Source organism: Anabas testudineus, chromosome 13 (genome assembly GCF_900324465.2).
Source record: "Anabas testudineus chromosome 13, fAnaTes1.2, whole genome shotgun sequence".
In the NCBI taxonomy this organism is placed as follows: Eukaryota; Metazoa; Chordata; class Actinopteri; order Anabantiformes; family Anabantidae; genus Anabas; species Anabas testudineus.
In genome coordinates, this window is record NC_046622.1 from 18,063,909 (window position 1) to 18,088,235 (window position 24,327).

The 24,327-nt window shown below is 42.5% G+C and overlaps 1 protein-coding gene across 3 annotated transcripts in view; it reads right to left on the reverse strand.

The window, feature by feature from the left end:
• The window catches only part of arhgap35a (Rho GTPase activating protein 35a), a 55,753-nt gene extending 32,331 nt beyond the window's left edge, over positions 1–23,422 (reverse strand). The window contains exons 1-2 of one of the 3 annotated variants that reach the window (XM_026364428.1): positions 22,686–23,422; positions 7,691–7,797 (exon numbers count right to left, since the gene is read on the reverse strand). The gene's annotated coding sequence lies outside the window, so the exon portion shown is untranslated. Of the gene's footprint in view, positions 1–7,680; positions 7,798–22,685 lie in introns of all 3 variants that reach the window. The other 2 variants (XM_026364421.1, XM_026364412.1) reach the window with 2 other exon arrangements.
• Between the last annotated feature and the right edge of the window lie 905 nt (positions 23,423–24,327).

Sequence of the window (24,327 nt, forward strand, 5' to 3'; positions counted from 1 at the left end):
TGCTTCTGTCTGCAAGCTAATGAGGAAGAGAGAACCAGGAGGGTATTGTTAGATTAGCACAACAAATACATTGGTACCAGAAGAACAGCTATTCATGCTACATGTAATTTTTGTACAGATTACATAGACAGCTAAACAGCACAGTGGTAAGACTGCCGCCCTTCATACGGGAGGCCGGGGTAAGTAACCTGGCTGTGGCCTACGTCAGGTATGGGGTCTCTAGACAAGACCGCAGTTATTTCCTATCTAAATGTTAACAGTCTATCTATATATAGATATGATTTAAGGTAAATCAATTCGGACTCAAGTCAACATTTATTCCATTGTCAGCATGAGAGGAATCTTTGTCAGCATAGAGAGAGGCTGCTGGAGACCCCCAGGAGTCACAACTGTAATCTGAACTCCAGATCTAGACCTGTTAAAAAGGCTGTGGACCAGCTCAGCAGAGTAGAAGAGGTGTCTGAAGGTACGCTCAGCAATGGTGTACACTTGCTAAAATGTGATATATGGTAGACCACAAACTCAGAAGTAACCTTACAGAAAAAAAGAAATGTTGACCTCTGTTGACCTCATCCTCCTCTTCACTTCTAAAAGTTACATATGCACTTTATTGTTTATTTTTTCTTCAGTTGTTTCTATGCTGCGCCTGCAATGTTCCCACTCCAGGCCTGAAGGAAGAAAATGTCTCAGGAAAAGGCAGCGGGTGAGAATTAGACCATTCTCTCTGAAACAGGAAAGGAACCAGGTTGGACTTTACAGCAATTGTCCTGGCTCTAATCCAAGTGTTAACCCCTTCCTTCCAAAACACACACACACACACACAATTAAATTTCATGCCAAGACTTCTTTCCACTGATCCCTTCCACTCTCCACCCTTCTTTTCTCTCTGATTGGCACTGCTGCTCCACCTCATATCCCCTGGGTTTTCGTATGAGCCCACTGGCCAGTCATGTTAGCTGATACGTTTCCAAATTCTCAAGGAAGGCAAAAGCAAAAATCCCAGGATTAAAAAAAATGTGTTGCAGCAGTCCTCCTGCTGCATTTTGTTCTGTTCATTTCTCCTCTCCTCCTAAAAACACATTCTTACATTCATCATAAACAGTTAAGAGTAATAAGTCATTCAAATGTGTCTTTTAATTTTCACAATAGAGGATTAAGTAAAGATAGGATTTATAGAACTGAAACCAAATGATATGCTCCTGTTTACAAAACTTTCCATTCACGGTATTGGGCCAGTACTATTGCAGTTTCTGCAGGTGAAAAATGCTACACCATTCCCTTTTAGTGCTGACGTCATCTTAGACAACAATCACCTCGCCAAGACACAGAAACGCAAACACCCGGCCAGGCATACCATCTTTAAGCTTTTCTAATCCTTGATCTCAGACAAAGGAGGGGGACACACGCACACACTATCTCACACGCCCCACCTGCCCCTCCCTGGAAGATGCAAGTCTGTCTATTGATGAGCACAGGCTAAGGTCATTACTGTGATTGTTGTGTGAAGGTAAAGACGGATTAGTCTGCCAGCGTCCACTCTGCACACACCAGGGGACTTAAGGTTCTCTCTTTTGTTTTTATCTCTCTCTTTCTCTCACAATCTCTCCAGTTCACTTTGTTTCCTTTTCTTCCTCTCCTGTCTCCATGGGGATTTAAGCAGAGAGATGGGAAGGAGGGTGAGAAAAGGTGGGAGGGATGGAAGGAGGTGTAGGCCAGTCAACAAGTTTCAGTTTTTATATTTTATATATCTCAAGAGATAAAGGAAGTAGCGAGCACTGTGTGCAAAGCCTCCACAGGCACAGTGACCAAATGACCTTGAGTGGGTTCATTCATAAAGCCAGCCCACATCACAAAGGGGCACGGCCAAACATCTACATGTGATAAAAGCTACTGAGAAAAGGGGAGAAAAGGAGACCGGAAAGAAAGGAATAAACAAATTAAGCCAGAGAAAGCCTGGTTCCTATTGCACCCTAGAGACTTGCTGCCTTGGCGGCAGAAAGGGGAGAGAGGAAGAAAGTGAAAGTGGCATGCTGAGTCACAAACTGAAACCTGTTACTGCAGGTATTCACCACTTTACCATGCAAACCGTTCACTGCAATAACCGAAACACCAAAACCAGAAACATTTCGCAACAAAGCAGCGCACCCACATATTAGCTCGTAGCGTCCAATAAAAATCCTTCCTTTAAAATCCTTCAGCGGCTGTGGCAGCAGCAGCGGCAGCAGCAGCAGCAGCCTGATCCTGGCTCCCATCCCACAGTCCACTCTGATGTTTAGGTTTTCAAGTGAGGCTCTTGGCTCAGTAGAAACAACCTACGATAGAAGTTAAATCAAACTCTTGGCACCATCAAGAGAGTATGATAATGAATGAGCTGAATTAAATGAGGTGAATGTAAAGACAAATGACAGTGCGAGGAGCGGCAAGACCAATTTAAACACAATCTGACATTGTCCAGGCTGGTAAATATTGCCCTGTTTAAATAAATCTACTATTCTTTCCCTGCTGGCTATTAGACCCTATCCCTTCATCTCCCCATTAACTGGCCTGTCAGGTTGTCTGTTTGCTGGGCTGCTCTACACAATGACATGTTTGCCTCTAGTCAGATTCCCATTTAGATTCCTAAAGAAGCAGAGGGAAGTGAGAGTGTGTGTGTGTCAGTGTGTCCACCAATAATAATAATAAAAGGCCTTGCTGTAATTATATTATTATCACCCGTGCTGTTAAATGCTTTTCAAAATAAACAGCAGAGTGAGTTAGTTTAGTCTGACTCCTGCCTTGAACCGGAATATTATTAAAGCAATAAAGGTAATAAAGGTTTAAATAAAAGTCTAAATAAAATGACAAGTGCTTTGTATTCTAATGTGTCAGGTAGGTGTGGAGCATACACACAGCTTACATTCAAGTCATGTGAATGGTTTGAACGTAGGGTCATGCAAATGAGTCTGCTCCACATGAATCACGCAATCCTCCACCTGCTCCAGTGACACAGCATATTCAAATCCAAGGACATTAACAGGAGGCTGAAGGGCCTTACAGCATGAGCACACAAACTCTTGGGATGTGGCGTTTCAATGCAGAGCAAAGCCTGCAAGTTCCATCGGTTGCCGCCTCGGTCATGCTTGATAAACCTGCAGTATCTCTGCTCTGCACCATCTACTGTATGAACATCATACAGAGGTGCACAGTGTACTATTCCATACAACAGCTTGTTGTCAGTTTGCCACAGTTAATGTAGGAAACTCTGCATGCCTTATGTCACAAATCTCTGGAACATTTAAAGTTTCCTGCTGAGCAGATTCTCCATCAAAGCCGGACAGTGCAGGCACTACAGAGAGTAGCAAGACAAATCTGTGAGCCTACCCCAAAAAGTGCATCAATCTACAGTCATAAGGAGTCTCACCGAACTGGAAGACACTTCAACCATACACAGTGACATTTCACACCACTGCCACTAGACACAGAGCGAAAGCCTGCCAGACCGTAAACCCAGCCACTGAGGTGCAGTCATGTTATAATCTTAATGACTCTTTTAGGTATCAGTACACATTAACTGGATATCCTCTCCTGTAGCACTGTCAATCAGGCATCCACAGAAAATGTTGTCGCTGGCGTTAAACTGTCTTTATTCAGTCCTCAATACAACCTCAATAACAACATCACCTGACTGCAGAAACAAAGTAAACATTTGATTAGTTGACAGAGGTGCTGTCCTGCAGTATATTTGATTGACTAATGTTCAGCAAAAACTGTGGGATCAGAAAATTTGAGGCACCTACTGCATTTATTAATGTACATCTGCCATTATAAACGTTCAAAATGGGGCTACAAGACCTCCAGAGGGCAACACTTCCTGCATTTACTTCTTGCATCCCAGAATGACCTGTTTCCACACCTACTGAACACAAATCACAAGCTTATTCATCCATGTAAAGCAGAGAAGGCAGCATATATTCTCTACAATTGTCCGTGTACAAGAGTGTGTAATGTGGTGTGTATGTAGTGTGTACATTTTCCTTGTCTTGTGGGAGAGATCCCAGGGGGAGTAATATCCATGTATATACCAGCAGGGGGAAAAGGCCTCTGAGCTTTGGATTTTCGCATATCACACACACACACAAACACACGCACACGCAATCTGTAAACCATACAGTCAGTCTAGTGGAAGGCAAATTTATGCACACACACGTGAGTGTTTCTGTAGGCAAATTATTCAGCTTCTGCTTTGACAGCATTTTCTCAGAGCACACTGCTCACACACTAACACAGAAGACACCCTTACTCTTACTGACTGCAAGCCAAAGACACACTTGTTCACATAATTTTCCATGCAAATGGCGAGGACACGGCTGTTTTATCTGATCCACAGTGTGACTGAATGGTTCGACGTCCAAATGTTGCACACAAAGACGTGGAGGAGAACTCCTGTGGCTTATAAACATCATCCAAATGTCCTACACGTTAACACCTTGTCCGCGCCCATATACAGCACGTGAATATCTTAGCACCCTCTAGCATGAGAATTGTTTTAAAGCCACATTAACACTGAACCCACCCACACTCAGCCACTCTCCATATGATACACCCAAAACATGCAGTACTTGCAGTATAATAGGAGAACATGCAGCATAAAGACAGCACAAAGGCAGCAGGACCTGACTAGTGACAACACTCCCATTCATCACCATGCCTCTGGAGAGTTTACATCCCTTCACAGTGACAGTAGTCAGCAGACCAAACACACACACACGCATGCATGCAGACGTGTTACAAAGAGCACAAACGCACAGCATACAACATCCAATGTCAGTATCACCACCAATCGAACAGGGTCACTTGTGTGTGTTATGTGTGTACGCGCCTGTATCCACATATATTATTCATCTGTATGCAAGCACATGAATGAAGTGTCTCTGGTAGGAGAGATAAGGGGCTTCTTTATATCAGTCTTTCTCTTGTGTGTGAATGAATGTGTGCATGTGTGTGTTCTTCTAATCGTCTATTAAAGAGGGCATTAGTTAAAGGGATCATTGGAAATATGTAGAGATACCAAGAAATTAAGCAAGAGGGTTTCTAGGACAGGGGAAAACAAAAGGAGGAAGAAAAGAGGGATCAGTTATCGGACAGAGGAATAAGAGAAAGTGAAATGGGAAAGGCAGTTGAACAGGAAGTCGGGCTCTGAGATGGCAAAGAAGGAGCTCAAGGGAGCTTATCCTTGTCATATTTTCAATTTAGCGTACAACCTTGAATTTACCAAAGAGAGATTTGCAAAATTCAGACACATACAGTACAAGAAAAGCCTACAGATCTGCCTTCCCATTCTAGCCCACAGTACTCAGAATTCATCCACCCCATCAGCACTAACAAGCCAACACTGTCAACACTCACAGCAGGCTTTATTCCATCTACAACGCAGTCTGCGTCCACAAAACCAAACATACAGGCTGGCAAGCAGCATACAGAATTACACACATACTCTCACACAAAAAAACATCTCAGGAAGAAAGGCCTGGAAAGCACAAAATCACTCGTTTTCATGGTGAAATGAAAAAAAAATAACCCAAATTTTTCCAGGCTGTCTCATCATCCTCCATCTGTCTCGGCCCGGATAAACACCGTCACAGAGGCAACAGACAGAGGATAGGATGAGCTGGGTTAGGAGAGCAGGTGAGGATTTGAGTATAAAGCAGTGATACTAGTGAGGATGCTGCACAGCATTCTGGGCCATGCTTATAATTGCGTGTATTTGTATGAGGAGGCTTGCAAGGATCAAGGTTTCATCTATTTGGGACCTACAATAGGGCAGGACTGAACGGTTCGTTCCTTTATACTGAAAGTGTTAAAAACTCCAATTTTTAAATCACAAAAGCTGAAATCTTAATTATAACTTTCACAATTAACAGTTTGTTTCAACAAGCTTTTGGACGTGAAACTCCAAAAACCATGATTTCCCTGGCTGACAACAGTTATCTGCAAAAAAACTCAGCTCTAGTTAATTAATGTTAATTGATTTAGCCCACAAAAGACTCTAGTCTCATTAATAGACTCCAACTGCATATAAGAGCTCATTGGCTTAAACTCTCTACAGGATTCTGTGAAGCAGCTCCTCGTGAAGCTAACCTTAGCTACTGCAGGTACAGTGCAGCCGCGGCAACTCGAGTTATAGTATATAGTAATCTTTCTCATAGCAGCAGTTTGACATTTTTACAACAACCATGCCGCTGTTATCAATGGCCATTTTGGATTAAATGGGAATCTTACTGAATGTCAGCGTGAATTACATTATTTTATTCGAATATACTCATGCACCAAACAAGATACGTTAATGATAATGCAAAATATTCATATTATTCAGTAGTTTGTAGACTATAGATTGACCAGACTAATCATTTAATTTAGGAAAGTGAAGTGTGTTTGTTTTTCTTTCTTATATAAGTCAGCATTTGTTATTGTAGCTCATCGCTCACCATGCCTTCTATCTACATCACCTGTAGTATAATTACAAGAGCATTCAATCTGACTTCTGAATCAACTCCATGCAGGTTTACAGAGCTGCTTGTGTTGTATGTATGTGTGGACACGGAAAAAGAAACTCATTCAAGCCCACCACACATCAACGTTAAGTGGTGCAGTGCAGGCATTCAGGGGTTTGTCTTGTCTTGAGTATTAACATGTTTTCAGCACCAACTCTCAAGCTTTTATCTTATGGGAGGAAACAAACGTTGTATGCTAATTGTATGCATAATAATGTGCATGCACAGATACATGCACCCCCGACACACAGAGACACACACACACACTCTTCCTAAAGCAGAAAGACACACATAAGGACACAAATACCCACAACAGAAAGTCGGTCAATGAATAAGAGGGGGCAGGCAGACTAGCAGGTGCTATGTTGGTGGAAGATATGGCTTCTGTCCACCTCAGCATTTCTAAACACTCAGCTATCTTCCCTCTCCACAGGAGGAGAGGTCATTTCTTTTTTCTTTTCTCCTCTACATCACCATTCTGTCCTCTCCTCATTTCTGCTTTCCCCCCCGTCTGCTCTAGCTTTTTTTTTTCTTTCCCATTTCATTTATCTACTCCTCACCTCCCCTTTTATATCATTCCCCCTTTAGCCATCTGTTTTTTTTTTCCTCCAGCATTTTCCTGCCTTCCACTCCACCCTTCTCCTCTCCATTCCCTCCTTCCTCCCCTGCTCCTCGTCAAGTCTCCGGTGCTCTCAGTGGAACAGCCCATTCAGCAACAAAACAAAGCTGCCTACAGCATCACACACTGGCTAATCAAGCAAGACCAGACTGCAGCAGCCCTCAGATCCACTCAACAGCACCATGATACCGGGCAGCAGTGGGACCATGCAGGAGGAGGTGAGGAGAAACTTGTCACCTAAGGAAGACAGGCAGCCGGGAGACATAAGGGCTGAGAAGAATACATGCATACAGGGCAACTTGACCTGCTTTGTTTTTGCAGCTCATAGAGCTAAAAGTAATTTTTATTCCAAAGGTTCAGGCAGTGTTTATCTAAAATATACTCTAGCACATGCAAGACGTACTGAAGAGAATAAATCTGACAGTACAAAAGGCCTTAAGCGCTACAGGTAAAGACGAGGTGGGAAAGGACGACTAAAGGAAGGCATGAAGGAGAGGCAGAAAGATAATGAGGTGAAGAAAATTCTCTGACAGGCCATCACCAGTGAGGTGGTTCATTCGTGACGATGATGAAACCCAACAACGGTCATCGGCAATCTCCTCCTGGACAGAGGACGAGCGCTTACAAGCTCGCGTGCCTGCCGCTCCTCTGTGAAAGAAAATAAGTGCTGCTCAGCTTCAGGAAAAACTCAAAACATGACAAAGAAGCAGGTCCTGCAAGATGCAGAGATAGGAGAAAAATGTAAACATGCCAACAGTGATAACGGCTGGGCACACCAGGACACTGTGTATTGTTTGTTGTAAACCTGCACGAAGCCATAAATCTTAAGGAAAAATATTCATACACATAGCCAGGGCAAAGATTTACCCCATTATGAGATTAGAGGAGGGAAGTGTGTTACTGACATGGGAAACACATCCTCTTTTCACTGCAAGAAGCAAAGGGGAAGGTTTAAGAACAAGGCAATGAAGTGTGTGGAAGCAGAACTGCTGCAGAGTTGGAAATGTGCTAAAAAGGCATCATACTCTCCCAAGGAACTTGTTAAAATGCTCAGTCTAGTTTCAACCTTTTGAATCTTAATCATACTGACCCATTAGTGTCCAGCCTCAGAAAGCCCTCATTATATTGTTTTTGTTTTCTGTGCCTTGCTGATGAGGAACTTTATCATCTGTGTTTTCTGTCACACTGACACCTAGCACAGACTGAAATAATGAGTTTGTGTGCCCTGAGCAAGCTGTGCCCACAGTCTCCTAAACGTCTTCTAAGATACAGTATTTACCACTAGTATTGTATATACATTGTATACGTATAGTGTTCTCCTGCAATACTTGTAAACATTAAACATAAGTTAACTACTATTTCTTTCAGTTTGAGTCTCTGTCAACCTACCTTGTCTTTTCTTAAGGAAACTGGCCCGCAATAGACACAATATGCTCCTACATGTCCATCAGCACTAAGCTCTATTCAAACAATCTCACCACAGTTGTAGAAACTATGAGCCAGTAATATATTTTTAGGTCTTTATGGTAAAGGATTGAAGGCCGTAATATAGGCAGGACAGCGTGTTTGGGTGTGATGGAAGACATTAATGCTGTTCAAAGGAAAGAGTGGGATGTTAAGCAGACAAACGAGGTAGAGTGTGTTGCGAGGAGGAGAAAATGTGACGGTAGGCAGCAGAAAGGGGAGTGCAGTGATGAGGCAGAGAGGCGCAAGTGATGGTGTGAAGGAGAGGAAAGTGTGATGGCAGGTTGGGATTTGAGTCTTTTAACTTCATTAGTTCCGCCTCAGTCTGGGGTCTGTAGATTATGTCTAATTAAGCAGCTTAACATGGCTTAAAAAGCACCACACAGAAAGCACAAGAGCCTTATCTGTCAACCTGCTCAAACGATTCTCCGCTTCTCCTTTTCTTCCCGTGGCAGACTAACATAAATTCCCTTTGCATGGCCTTTATGCTGGAGAGATTAGAGGATCTGACATCGGCTGCGAGCTGGATAGCTGGATAGCTAGCAGCCGCAGCGAATGCAGTGTGGGCTGTGGAGAGAGAGAGAGAGAGAGAGAGAGAGACAGGGAGAGAGCATGTGTGGCAAGCAGAGGGGCAGACAGATGCTTCCTTTTGCAAATGCAGGGCGAGAGACTCAATAAAAGAAGGTGGGGTTCACCAACCACGACTCCGCCTGTCTTTCTATTAGTACAACGGCCAGAATTAGGCTATATAGTCCACTCATTATCAGAGAGGAGCAGCATTACCAAACAGGTAACACTCCAGCTTACAGATGACTTGTTGCCTACAGCTGTGTAGGTCACAGACGAGCAAGATTCCCAACAAATTGTTAACTAGGTGCACGACAGTGTTTTACATGTAACATCAAATCCTCATACCCATTCTGACACCTGAAAATCCTGTGACCTCATTCTAGTCATGTAGTTTTTAATTCAATAAATCAAACTATGTGATGCTAAATACTCAAAATATATATGCTTCACTATTACACTAAACAGTAACCAGAGTCACTGACAAAACAGTGAGCAGATTAGTCAGTGATGAAAATAATTATTTGTTGCAGCCCCAAAGTCTGACATCTGTAATGCGAAGGGGAAATTGAATAGTAAAGCCACAGCAGTATCCAGAGAGACAGAGATCAGAGAGGGTTCATCCTACACAACTGAGGTAACTCAGTCAGTATATGATTACAACCTTAGATCAGTTTATACTCTGTGTGCAGGGATTAGAACAAAACAAACATTTCTCTGAAAGATATCTGAAAATATCAAACACAAACTCAGCATAAGCATTAAATCTGTTCTACAGCTGCATGTGTAAACGTACTGAAAACTGCTACAGTAATAAAAAGGGGGGTAAACTACAACGCAGCATGACACCCACTTTAAATAAGACGTGTGTGTGTGTGTGTGTGTGTGTGTGTGTGTCCTCTTCCTGTACACCACCTGTTCATTGTGCAAGCTGGAGAATCATCAGGGTGACAGCGGCGTTGTAGATGTGCCTGGCTGCCATATGTCAGCGCAGACTTATGATGTTGTCGATCTTACGTGATTGAGTAGTTAGACGCAGTTGTACCAAAACACGGGAGGTCACTGGGAATTTAGCTCCGCGCAGTTTTACATGCAAGACAACATTCTCCACCTCAGGCAAGAGTGCACTCACCAAGTGAGTTCCAGGTAGACCAAAACACTCCCTTTCTCAGTGTGTGTCTCGCTCTTAAGTCTTAAGTTCTTTATTCCTGCCGAGATGTTATAGGTTTTTATGGCAGGTACGTATGCAAAACTACAACTATGTGCAGAAAAACTATTCTCTATCATGCACAAACACCCTCTCCCAGGTATTGGGGCAGGATGTACCGTACTACATGTTGTGTGCCTTCAGACTGGGCAAGGCAAAATGGCCGCCGTCAAAACTGGTCTGTCTTGTTAACATGCACAAACACACCACGGGAAACTGTTCACACAGTGACTGTAGCCGTAGAGCCCAATCCAAAAGAGCAAAAGAGCAGGACTACTGCAGACAGATCACAACATAAAAAAAACGAGAGAGAAGTAGATGGTGACAGCTACAAAGAGAAGAGAAAAGGAGGGCAAAGGTAGCGATAAAGAGATAAAGTCAAAGTCTCACTGATGTAGTGAAGAGAAAGAAGAGTAAAGGACCTGGAATGAAGGGAGAGCTGAAGAGAGAGCTGCTATCTGATAGACGGGATTTGCCCTTCCCTGGAACAGTAATTTACTAAAGCCATTCTACAGAGGCCCATCAGTGGCGATCTGCTGGCAGATTAGACGACAAAACCTCATCCCTCGCTTTCCCTCCAGCCAATCAGCGGCAAGCAGCAAGCACAGGGCAGAGGATGAGGGGAGGACAGAGGAGGGGAGGGGCAAAATTTCCTGTCTCTGTCTGTTGGATTTAAGGAGGCCACATACACAAACAGTCACACACATGAGCGCTGAATACATGCAGGGGATTGGATTGGAATCAGAGCTATTACTGTTGCATTTTCCCACCCTCAGGATACAGCAGCTAACCCTGTTTTAGCTCGGGATTTGTCATTTATAATCAGTTTTCTGCTCTTGTTTCCCCTGCACTCGCTTGTCCTTTCTGCAGTTTGTATCCTGCCCCGAAGGCCCTCAAAGAATTCCTCCATTATATCTCTCCCGTCACTCTCCTCTTTTCCTCCCCTCTCTCTCTCTCTATTTGTGCCTCCTCCCCGTCTCTCTCTACATGCACTGCAGAGGCCCGTCAAGTGTGCCCCAGCTGTGCAAGCAGTGGGAACTGTTTACCATGGTCCATCATCAGGGAGCCCCATAAGCACCGCCCCACAAGTGTGTAGCACATGATGTTGTATATTGTAAAGCCTCTAAACAAGGACCCAGTATGCACTAAAGCACCCTTTACTACAAAAGCGGCAAACTCTCCAAGCATGAAACACAAATTCAAACCACACCATTGATGACGATGAAGGAAAAACATGTACATTCATATATTATAAAATACACAAAGAGCTAAAATACTGCTGAATCATGTTCAGCAGAATCATGTTTTTTTTTTAATCTTGCAATCCTATAGTGAACCAATACTTCCAGTAACTTTTAGAGGTGCTCACAGCTCCAACCATTGACATCCTGTGTCTCCTTCTTCAGCACTCACATGTGAAAAAACAAAGCACAACAACACCGAGCTGTTCCTTCCCTCTCTCTGCCATCACAGTTTCCTGACTTCCCCTTAGAGCTGCTACCCAACCTCATAGGACTCAAATCACTAAAGGACAGGACTGACATCACGCACCCATGTCTCCTGTCAACTGTGACCTCTGGAGGAGCAGGAGGAGAGGAAAAGTCAGGGCTGTAAATGTAAGCTCAGCTCTGTGGTCTAAAAGCTGTACACGAATGCTCTCAGAGTTGCATAATTTCCTAGAACCTGATCTGCTATGGTCAAACACAGAGAGACTAGGGAAAGGGAGAGGGTATATTTACATAGTTGTGAAGCAGAAACTGAAATACTGTAGATGGGAGTCTCAGTAATATATGAGTACAGCATGTTGAAAGAAAGTTTGCTTAAGTGTGCTCATGTGTAATACCTCAAGTTGTAGTTCAAGGGCAGGTTAAACTCTTCTCAGGCACTTGTTTGCTTCATTCTACTAAACAGCACACAAACAAGAACTGCTCTGCAACCAAAATAGCACGGCTCGAATTATCTGACATGCGTAAGTCAACACCTACGCTCTGATGTTGGAGGTGTGTCCGATACAAATTTTGATCTCATACTACATTTCTTCTCTTTCTACTGTTTTTAAATATAGTATTGCTATAAAATCAACAACTGATGACACATGCATACATATACCATATATGCAAAAATTGACAGAAACAATGGAAGCATCAAGCTCGTTAAAATGATTGTTTTTGTGTAAATTCTGTCAGATGCTTGACAGTAAACTCACAAAGGCGAGGTAATTGCCAATTACTGCTTTTGCAGTGATTCTAAAATCATTTCCAAGATTACGATGACAGTGGAAAACATTTCCATCAAATGTCCCAGACATGATCAGAGTCGTGCCTGGCTTTGTTTAAAGTCATTAGTTTAAATAGCTTGAGTATGCCACTAATTTATGATGACATTTGTTAGAAACGCTGCCGGTTTGAGTCACAAAGGGGATGTTTTTGCCATTCAATCACCATGTGTAGTTGTCGTGTATTACAACATAAGGAACCAACATGAGGAATGGGGTTTGAGTGGAGCTCCGGGCATCACGTGACTAGTTCTGTATATTCCGCCATGTTGGCAGGAACTGCATAAGTGAGAATAAATGGAGGTAGCATGGAATTCAAGCCACCAGATTTTACTGTGCACTTTAAAAACTAAGAAGATTAAACATCTGTGACGCTTATAATAACTCTGAAACAGGAATTGCCAGTGTTAATTTTGTATTTTATCAGTCATTAGTCGTGGCATTTTAACTTGGCTGGACTTTCCATAACATATCATGTGGTATACAATTGCATGAGCATCCTAGTTATCCTTGCGCACTTTGGAGCATCCGTCCTGCTGGGCTGCTGACGGCGCTGTCTGCCAAACAGTCACACAGAATGGATTCTGGAGGAGTTACATAGTTAAACTACAGTGGCAGTAGACAAGGTTGTACCTGCACTGGAGGGCGTCAGAACAGTCATCAGATATGAGCTGTGCTGCCTCGTGTTGTCAAGTACTGAGTTACTATCTGCTTTGAGACACATTAACAACTTGCCATACTGTTGCTGGTGTAGTGCTCAGTGTACAATAACACAACTAATGGAGGAGTCTTGACCAAACGTTTCTTGTTGGCTCTAGGGTTACAGACTAGGAGGCTAGCAATGCTATAAACTTTAGTTTATAGTTTATTAATTGTTGCAATTTAAATAAAAATGTTGGATTTTCTTTCGTTCAGATTTAAATCGTCTTGGTGCAAAAGCCTATTCATTGTCTAATACAGTCCTCTTACATAACGCTCTTAAATGTGATGTCAGGAGCCAAACATTTCAGAATCTACAATGGATATGATCTGAGCAAGGACAAAAGCTACAGTGACAACACAATGGTGTCTCAGAACCCGTTTAATGTCGTTCTTGATTGTACAAAGATACTTGTGAAATAATGGCTTCTCAATGAACAGATATGATCCACAATTGAGAACAAAAGAAATGCTTAAACAGCATTTTCAACAGTCGCTGCAGGATGAATAGTCCTTAACTCACCGAGAGTCGTTAGTGATTAACTACCTGGTCTTCTGGAGCAACTACATGACTTAAAACATAAGAGCTTGTATAAACAAGCTCTGACAGGTTTTGTCACCTGCAAGACAACCAGTAGCTTCAGACTAGTACTAGGGACCATAATGGATGGACTAATAGGTCAGCTTCAACGCTATATAATTAGAGTTTAATTCTTTAAATCCATAAAAGGTTAACTTTAGTAGTTTTTCTAAATTGTATCATATTTCCATCAATCCCCATAGAGACACTATACCAATAATGAATTCCGTGTACTCACAGCTGATGTCTGCACCTGGTGATAAGTGTATTCCCTTCTGTCAAAGACAAATGCAAGTTGTTCCCCAAAAATGATTAGTTAGACTGAGAATAAAGATATATTTTTTTTAATTCCTCAAATGCTCTAAACTGCCATAAGTCCACAGAAGAGCTTGCACATGCGCTGTTGACAGTCCTACTTTGGACCATGGTACAGTGATGGTAATTCAGAGCATTTGGCCAATATTTGTTAAACATTTCTCAACCGATGAAGAAATATGTCATTCAGGGGAGAGCTGTGTCTGGCTAATGTGTTTTTTATCATTTTTGGAGATAAAAAAAGATCTATGGCACAGACGAAGAAATAAATCCAGGTTGCAGACTGATTGTTAGTTCTTCCCACCTGTATGGGGATTGTTAAAAATAACATTAATTTAGAAAAGCACCTCAGTTAAGTGTACAACAATTCATTGTTTTAAGGGCCACTGCACCAAGTTTCCTTTTGCAAAAATGACCCTGTACCCCTCACTACACTTCCCCAAGTGATTTCAACTTTGTCATTATAGTAGAGATAAGGTTTCTGTAGGAATCTGCCAGCACTGACACTGTAACTGAAACAATAATCAACATCCAATAACTCAAACTGAATGAGAAGGTTGAAAAGGAAATACATAAAGTGCACACACGAATGATCTCTCAGAAAAACGAAAAAAAAAAAACTTTTCCAGCTGACGTTCACGTATCTCATTTTCTTTCTGGCAGTCACATGAATTTAAGCCACACCAGGACCGGCTCGTCCTGACCTGACAAACTACATTCCCAACGACCTTTTCCCTCATTGGGCAAAAAGGTCTGCACTCTCTTCTCTCTGACAACTGTGACTAATATGAGCCGCGGTGTGGTTAGGCTGTCCTCCCTGAACAACCATCGAACCAAAAACAGCTCCTAGAAATGTTTACATTCTTCACCCATGTTTCCCTTACTTTTATCTTGACTTAGGACATACATGGAAGTTAGCACAGCAACAAAGGAAGAGGCAGGGCATGTGCAGACTCAGGTTTTCAGTTTGTGGTAAATGACAACCAGTGGTAACACATTACAAGTATTATTAGAAATAGAAAGGTCAGCAAGAACTATTTTGAAACTGGTTTCATTCTCGCATTTAAATGTGCCACTTTTGTAACTTTTTGTAATTCTTGGGGTCTTTCTTCATTCTGTAAAAGAGTTATTAAATCAGCTGATCCAAACTGAGACACATTCCTCCAGTTCTCATTAGGACTGTTACAAAATGGTGGATCCTCAGGAGCTGCTGGAGCAGTGCAACAGGAAATGAACTCTGACATAACAGCAATGGACCTTGGGGCCCCTACTGCATCCTGGGAAATTATAACACTGAGTGGCATTGAAAAGAGAAATGATCCGGGTCACCCCTATGAAACCCAGACTATCCATTTAAAAGCATGTAAAAAGGCACAGTGGATACTGTATATATCTTTACAGACGCCATTTCTAATTGGCTCTGGATTCAAGGTGATTCATCACTAAGAGTATTTATTTAGCACACACAAATGCGTTGTTTGCCCAACAACATTAACAATCAGAGTAACAAGGTCAAAACCAGGCCAACACAGACTGGCAGACTGGGAGACATAGTCTTTCTCTCATGCAGATGGACCAACCAGCACTACAATAGAGACAGCCAACAACAGACAGAAAAAGGAGACAGAGACAGCAGTAATAGGAATGACCGTGTTAGCATTCTAAGATATCATAAGACAATACCGCTTGGCTCAGGCTGCTCTGGGTGTGCCTCCTTATCGGTAGAATCCATCTTTCTCTCCAGGCGCCACCGTTAGTTGATGCTTTCTGTTTTGTGGCCATATTTCCAGCCGTGAGACAATAGTATGGTCATCGTTAGCAAAGTAGTGGCTAGATGACAGGCTGTGGTGCTGCGATCGATAACGGCAGACCCAGCCATCCGCAGGCTGAGCTGTGCTTACTCATCAGCCCTGGGCTTGCATGAGCCCTTGCTTGGTCCAGAAACTGAGGCTGGACCAGATAAGGGATGTGGATGTGTCAGGGGCTCGCTGCCTGTGATAACAAATGGCTAGGAACAGCCGCCTTATCTTCTCACCTTAAAGAGGATTTGATGTCCACTGTCACACAGCTGCCTAACGGCCAGAACCACTCTGACAGTTGTGTTATGAGGAGGTGAGGAGAGGTCAGCTAGTGTTGGTCACACTGTGTGTAGAGCAGTATACATATTTTATCAGACCACTTTGGTGCCAACAGTAAGCCACTTCCAGGGTCTATTTCCAAACTTTTAAAGCTGACTTGCATCAGCTATGAATACTAAACAATAACAGCCAGGTAATTATTTGCACACATTAAAGAGCCTGGGGCAAACCTCAAGTTGAGAATACCTAATCTGTAAAAAAGGTCCCTTGTCTGGGGTTTTGGGTGCCCTGTGTGTGTGGGAGAGAGACTGTCAGCACATGTTCACCAGGGAGATGCCAAAGGCCATCACACTGGTAGCCAGATGCCCCTGAAGTGGCATCTGAGACAAACATCTAGTGACAAGGTGGTGCCCTTCCTGTGTCCTTAACCACAGCTGACAATAACACTGCACTCTGCTGTGAGGGTAGAAAAAGTAAAGAATGAAGAGACCTATGGGAACATAAGTAAAAAAAAGAATTATTGAGTATCAAAAATTAGTGAAAAGCAAGAAAACGTGTTTGATTCATAGAGTTTAGGAGCAGTTTGATGAAAGTAAGTAAACCTTAAGGTTCTTTTCAAGGCCTTTGGTTTTCTCGGTGCGCAAGTCTTTTCTTATGCCTTTCCTCTCTATTTCTGTCACTCTCCTTCTTCTCTGATGCTTATTAGCCAGTGATTAAACCTGCCATCATTAATTAGAATAGATTTCAAGTAGGACGCCTCTCTGCCTCCCACTTTCCAACTCTCTCTACCTCTGAATGCTGCAGGTGTTCGATGACACTCAAAGTAGTTAAAACAAACGGACAGAAGCAGCACTAAAGAGACATCATGGCAGCGACAACACACACGGTAACACACAAGCTAGACATTGTGTTCCAACACCATGTGTCAATATTCATCAACCGGGAGCATGCACGTTACTAACATTTAGAATTCGATAAGGCACAAACCTAAACCCAAGAAGACAGTGACAACTTACAGTAGATTGCCAGAGACTACACTTATTTATCTATCACTACAACCTCACTTCCTACATCTGCACACAGTACGCTGCTTGTGTAGTGCCAAGTAGTAAAATCATTACTGCACCGTGCATAACTGGACACATAATCTTATTATGGTAAATGTGTAACAATGAAATGAAAAAGCAATAGCTGTAGCTGGTCACACACTCTACCGCTTTCAATTACAATGTCTACAGAACAGTTTGAGTAGGGGAGCTGTAAAATTATACCTAACAGGAACGGCCAGTGTTCATTGATAACAACTTCAGTCTGTCAAACACATAGAAGTTGCTCAAGTTGTTAAAGGAGCCATTTTCCCCTTTGCTGATTAAATTAATCCAAATAACGAGTCCCAAGGAAGCATAACTGTGGAGTGAAACTAAATGACAAGGCGTTGGTTTCATAGCAGGTAATCAGAGAGAGAAAGGTTCTACCCTAAACAACGCACTTTTGGACAGGCAAGGATCAACGTGCATGGAAAACTTAGCACCATTATTGTTTGACTGCCGAACTTCCTACTGAACCAACAAGTTGTATCAGAATACACACAACCCCTCCCGCAGCTATAAAATGGAAGAAGGTGTGCCACCCACAGCACCTGTCATGACTAAGGAAAAACAGGCATGTAGTGTCAATAAACAAGAACCCACAATCATTTAAGAAAGCAGTTACATGACAAACTATCATCGGAGTGACCTTTTTTTTTTAAATAGTGTAATAATTCTAATTATCCGGAGAATACTAGACTTGCAAGAAGGTTTTTATGTTGTGACCAGTGTCCTAGCATGTCATGCTACTTAAAATAAAGAGAAAACTGTCTCAGAGCAACAGGAGGACGAGACCATCGTTACATAGGACTTAAACAACTGTTCTTTGGCTTTGTTTGTATGTTTGGCAGACTTAGACCCACTCCTGCAGTCTGACCTAAAACCTATATCAATAAAGGAAATTGCAACTCATTTGCACGTGTGGGACTCTTTCATAGACTTAATAACCAAAAGGCAGAAGTAAAATAGACCTAGTTTTTTTTCCCCTGCTGGCTATTAATCTAATTAAATGCAGGATGAAACAGGCTCCATTGTTGCCCTGCTCTGACTCCCCTCACCTTTAACCCTCAGATGTCCTCTTCTCCTCCACCCTATCCACTTCTCCTAGCCTCCCGTTTTCTCCCCCACACAGCCAGGCATCATAGGTGGACTTCCTACAGGAAACACAGGGGCGCCACAACGAAGAATCTCCAGAGAGTCAAACAATGACACACAGGGACTTCTCCTCCTGACTCCAGCCCAATTTAGGCAATGAAGCCTGGAGACTTGAATGACATGTGGGTAGGTCAGCACGACAGGTTAAGACAAAAATGAAAACTAAGTGCTGGGTTAGTGTGGGAAGTGTGTGAGAGTGTGTGTATGTATCCACAGACTGCAAATGTGCTTAGAGTTATCCTTTAATGCTTGTGTGGGTGGATTTCAGGGCTGTCTCTTTGTTTTTGAGGGTGAGAGGTTTCCAGTGTCTGCGGCCTTTTAGAATCCCAAGTACAATCAAACACTGACTCACACAAAAACATGGTAATGTACTGCACTATGTATTCATGCATGACGAGCCAGTCTTTTCAGGCTAGTCCTCGACATTATCCACAAAACCTAGAGGGAGGTTTAGGGTTAAGAACCACATTGGCATTTTTTGCAAGTGGTACAAACTTTGTGTGTGCAATTACAGCAACCTATTGAACTCTGAGCAGTGGCCTAATTTCATTGGCAGTGACTCAATCATAACATCTTATCTACAGACATGCTGACTCATGGAATTTTGTTGGGGCCAATAGTCAAGCAGCAGGGTTACTTATGGCTGTCATTGATTGGTTGATCCCTGAGCACAAAGCTGAAAGGGCACATACCAGGAACATAGCCTGAAGCAGAAACTGCCAGCAGTTGTGCTCACATTTTACTTTACTCATTCTTGTAGCTTTTTTTTCTTTGTTGTTTCTACTGACTACCTACTTTGTTGTGTTACTCTCACTGTTCCACTTTCTCCCAGTTCTCCTTTTATGCTCCCTCTCTACAACCCCTTCCAAATTACCATAGCCCATTACCCTTGTGCCTTCTGTGTAGAAGAGCAAAGCTGGGCCTGTCACGTCCAGAGGTCACCATTCCTCTTTGGCTTACATCCTGGTCCTTTATCTCTGTGCTCGCTGGGCTTCCAAACAGTGTCATTGTATTTTACAAAGAAATATGAAGGCTGGTTAAAAGTGCGTTAACGGAGCCTTACAGCCACCATTCAAACCATTCATCATGCCTAAAGCTCCTAGTTATCACTAACATTTTCCATTAATAATGCATTTGTATCGAAAAGCAATCCCATAATATGGCGGGATTCTGATATAGAGCGAAAGCAATCTTTGTTTCTAATTGATTTCATTGAGAACTATATTCAAAGTTTCATGGGCAACCATTTGTTATAAAAGGAACACAGGTGATACATTTCATCATTTTGTTCCCTCACACATACATTAGACACGGCCAACACTGTTGATTAGAGGTCAGCTTCCTCATACACAATTCGGTCATTCAGAGTACAGAGTTAAACTGGGTCTAACACAGAATAGGGGCACACTACAGAGGCCTTTATATCAAGCTGTCCCCATCTGCAAATCTGTAATGAGCAAGGGAGCTGAAACAGCGGGGAGAGAAGAGAACCTCAGTTCAACCGAGGCAGGCACACTTTCTAATGGAAATTCAGATACAATCATCCCAGAATGCACTTCTCTCTGCCTAATAATCGGCCACTAGAACAAGGCAGCCATTGAGAGGAGAGTGACTGTAATCTGGTCCACCAAACTCCAAAGCCACCCGCTATAATTAGCTCCGTTCTCCATCAAACACAGGCTTACACCGACTCACAAGCGAACCTCTCCTGTCATACAAGAGAGAAGAGATTTAGTGAACGCCACATTTATAGATGAGCGGGGAAAAATTCCCATCTTTGCCATATGAAGTCACCCTGAGTTGACAGGTATGTTGGCTGTGAAATCTGCAAATGAGCAGGTGAGAGGCCATCGTTTCATTCAGCGGCACGGTGGATTGTGGAAATAAAAGCCTGGGTTGACATGGAAATAATACTGTAGGGGGCAAGTTTTTAAATTGGGTGGCATTACAAGGCAGAAACACATATTTCCTTATTAGAATAACCTGCTCACAGCTGGGCTTACTGATTCACGGCATGTTTCAGACGAAAGGGCTTAAGTAGTTTCCAATTACCTTTCTCATTTCATTACTAGCCCTGTGTTGAGAAGTCAAGTAAGGACTCGTGATAAGAGAAGTAGATATCTCAGCCACTGATTCTGTTATGAAGCACGCCAAACCTTATGTTTAGCTGTGTTGAGCTCATTAAATGGGACATAATATCACTTCCAGTGTCCTCAACAAAGGATATCTGCATCTCTGGCCTACATCCTGATGAGCAAAGCCTGCCCTCCTCTAATCCCAGGCACATGTTCTAGCCAAGGAACTCACAACACGATCCGCAGCCCAGAGGTAGGCAGACGGGCAGAGGTGAGTGGGTATGCTGGTAGCTGATAGCCTGCTGCCTGCCTGCTGCCTGGGCAAATGGCATGGCTATTAGGGGAAGAAGAGGCTTCCTGGAGAGATGTGACTGCACTGCAAAGGGCCCAATCAAGAAGAGAACAGAAGTGCTGACAGCTGCTAACACATTTACCTGAGAGCAAAGAGACTGTCTTACCAAGCAAGCATGTGTATGTGTGTCTACTTGCTCCTGAGGATGGTCCATCCAGTAAGGTTGATTAAGACCAAGGAGGGAGAAACACATCAAAACCTCTGCCAGAAAACGCAGTGTTTTGAGTGAACCTATTTGCTTGAAAGGATGTGAAATCCCCCGTATACCAGCATCCACTATCAAATGACAAAGTTACCGTCTAGAAGTCCCTTTTTTGTGGCAGTGACACAGCAGTACAGACTAAAAGCCCTCTTGCTACGCACCTCTGAGTTAAGGCCATAACGCAAGCCTTCACAGACGTTTACCCACTTATCTTAGCTTCAGAAATCTTTCACAGTCAATCTTAAATCAATATTACAGAGGAGGAAAGATCACTTCTGAAAGTCCAGAGGAAGATCACTGACAGAAAGGGAGTGGCTGGCAGACCAATGACCGCTTTGCAGTAGCAGTGAGATGAAGATATGACACACAGGTGACTAATTCTGGCACAAAAATAGATTAATGGTTGGGTAAATGGTTATCATTAAGTCACCCTAGTCAGCCTATCTATTCCTTAATCATACAGCATAAAAGGTGAGGACCATGCAGAATCCACAGAGTCAGGGTAAATATCCCCACATGAAAAATTTATATATAACTGGAGGAAAAATAGCCTCACATACACTGCATATCCTGGATTTGTGTGACAGGTACAGCTAATTGAAAAAGGGAACAGAGCAAAGTTACCTCCTGACAGGGTGCACATTAGCTAAGTGTGTCAACATGGAGGCCCAGTGCAGGCAGCTTAGACGCGCACAAAGTTACTGGGACTGTTGAGACCAGTGAAAAAGGAATCCGGCATGGAAAGACTAAAATCTTATGTTTCAGAGGCTCCACCAGAAAACAAAGCTACGAGCGGGGACCTGAATCATGACAGGCCCTAATTTACAATACTCTTTCTTTTGGACAGGATGTGATCAGCACTTTAATAAAGAGGCTGAACATGCAGACACAGCATCAAACAGTTGCTTGACAGTCCCATAGTCCAACACAAACATCCTATTCCACCCCCCCCCTCCACCAATTGAAAGTCTTTAGGTTTCCTTATATTCCACACATACCGGGGAGTTTCTCCAGACCTGAACAGACCAATGCATACCGGGTGTTGTTGTCCAAACATTTTTATTGTTTGGATAAGATCCATTTTATGAGCCCCTTTCTCCTATGTAAACATCCCATTAAAACAAGCAAACGCTCCCCTCCAGACCTAACACCCATAGACCAGAACAGCTTTTTTTTTTTATTATTATTTATTTATTTACGTATTTATTTTAATGCACCAGTAGGTGACCGATCACTAGAATAATCATTATTATAGGCTTCACAACACAGCAGCCCTCGGGGGAGCGTTGACTCCCAGTTTCTTGCTATTGGCAGCATTTCACATGAAGCCGAGCTGCAGCGTTGGGAGAAGTAGACGCCTTCTGTCGTTATTCTATCGTTATTCTGATGTTATTCTGATGTTATTCTAACGCCATTTGAAGCCTCACTTTGTCCATTCACGTGTATTATGTGGTGTAAGGGCTGAGTAGTTGTACCTACCATAGCATTCCTCCCTCGTCCACTCCTTTTCTTTCTCCTTCAGCGATTCACAGCCGGTGGAAGACTTTGTTAAAAACACACTAAAACACTCCCTGCACGCACTCGCACCGATTATTCCCTCGATTTGTCCTTTTTATTATTTGTATTATTTCTTTTTTTTTTTTTTTTTAGCGAACACGCTGTCTGTCCATTGCTCCTCACGTTAAGTGCTCATTTCACCAGCCTTAAGTTTGCACATACATATTTCTCTTTCTCTCTCTGTCTGAGCAGAGACGGGGAAAAAAAAAACCCCTCAAGTTAAATTGTCGTCAGGAAAAAGCAGAAATGCTCTTCAAACTCCAGCCTCTTCTGTTCAGCACGGTTGGAAACGAGGAGGAAAGAGAAAGGGAGGCGTTGGAAAGCGCTCTTTCGGTGTCTGTGTGTGTGTTTTTTTTTCCCCTTCTTGGTTCACCACCACGTTGTTTTGACCAATTATTATTTCCTTTGTTGTGTCAAAAAATAAAAAGAGTCCGTATGGAAACGCTTTCTCGAGCGCAGCCGTCCGTCAGCAAAGCGCCGATTTTCAGCGCACAGCAGCTCGTCCGGAGCCGTCGTGTGTTCCCGTTGTTGTGTTAAGCCACTTACAGGCTAAATGTGTGACGGTGTGTATAAGTCTATTTTTTTTTTTTCAGCTTCCCAATAATGGCGGACCTTCTCCCGAATCCAGCATCTCCCCTCCTATTCACACACACACACACAGAGAGAGAGAGAGAGAGAGAGAGTCTCGCCCAGCGGTTCACAGACACTATTACACCACACGCACACTGTTTGTTCCTCACTCCACAGTCAAGATGTGGATTAGAAAAATGACTTATGTTAGACTACAGTCTACTACAGAAGAAAAGGGTGGAAACTGCTCTCTGCATCCTTTACTTTTAAATGTGTACAGTGGACACATTATTCAACTAAAAATAAAATGATCAATAATAACAAGTAAAAAAAAAAATAAATACACTGAAATTATGATAATATGATGTCAGATTTTCACCACTAAGTTGTTGCACCTGAGTAAGATACTGCATATTTGCATTTTACTCTTTTGGGGGACTTTTTGTTGTTGTCAGAAGTACACAAACTTAAATACTTAAGTAAAGGCCTAAACGTTCAAGCATAGTTATTTAAAAAATGAGTATTGAGAGTGAGAGTTTACATACAGCTTCACACTATTTACTCAACGTGTGTTTTACATAAGTACATAATCTAAAATGTGTTTTAAGTACATATGCACAGGCACAGGGATAGACTGCTCCACTAAGAAGCTGATTTCTCAATTCGTGCAAGTTATTCAGTTAAAAAATACTATTGAACTATGTCAGTGTCCAAGTCTAATCCAGATTTGTTCCCATTGCCTCAGAAAGAAGAGAATCTGAAAACTAAAAGGCCTTATTAAGTTTAATTCATGTATCAAGAAGAAAATGATCGTATTGTAATTTTGGCAGCTTTGATATGATACATTATTAATTCTTAAGTTTACACTTTATTAGTTGATCTTTGCTGTATGACAAAAGCAAGACATTATTATCAGGAACCACATATACAGTCACAATCACTGAAACGTATGGACATAAAGATAAAGGTGGGGGAAGAAACATAGACATATGAT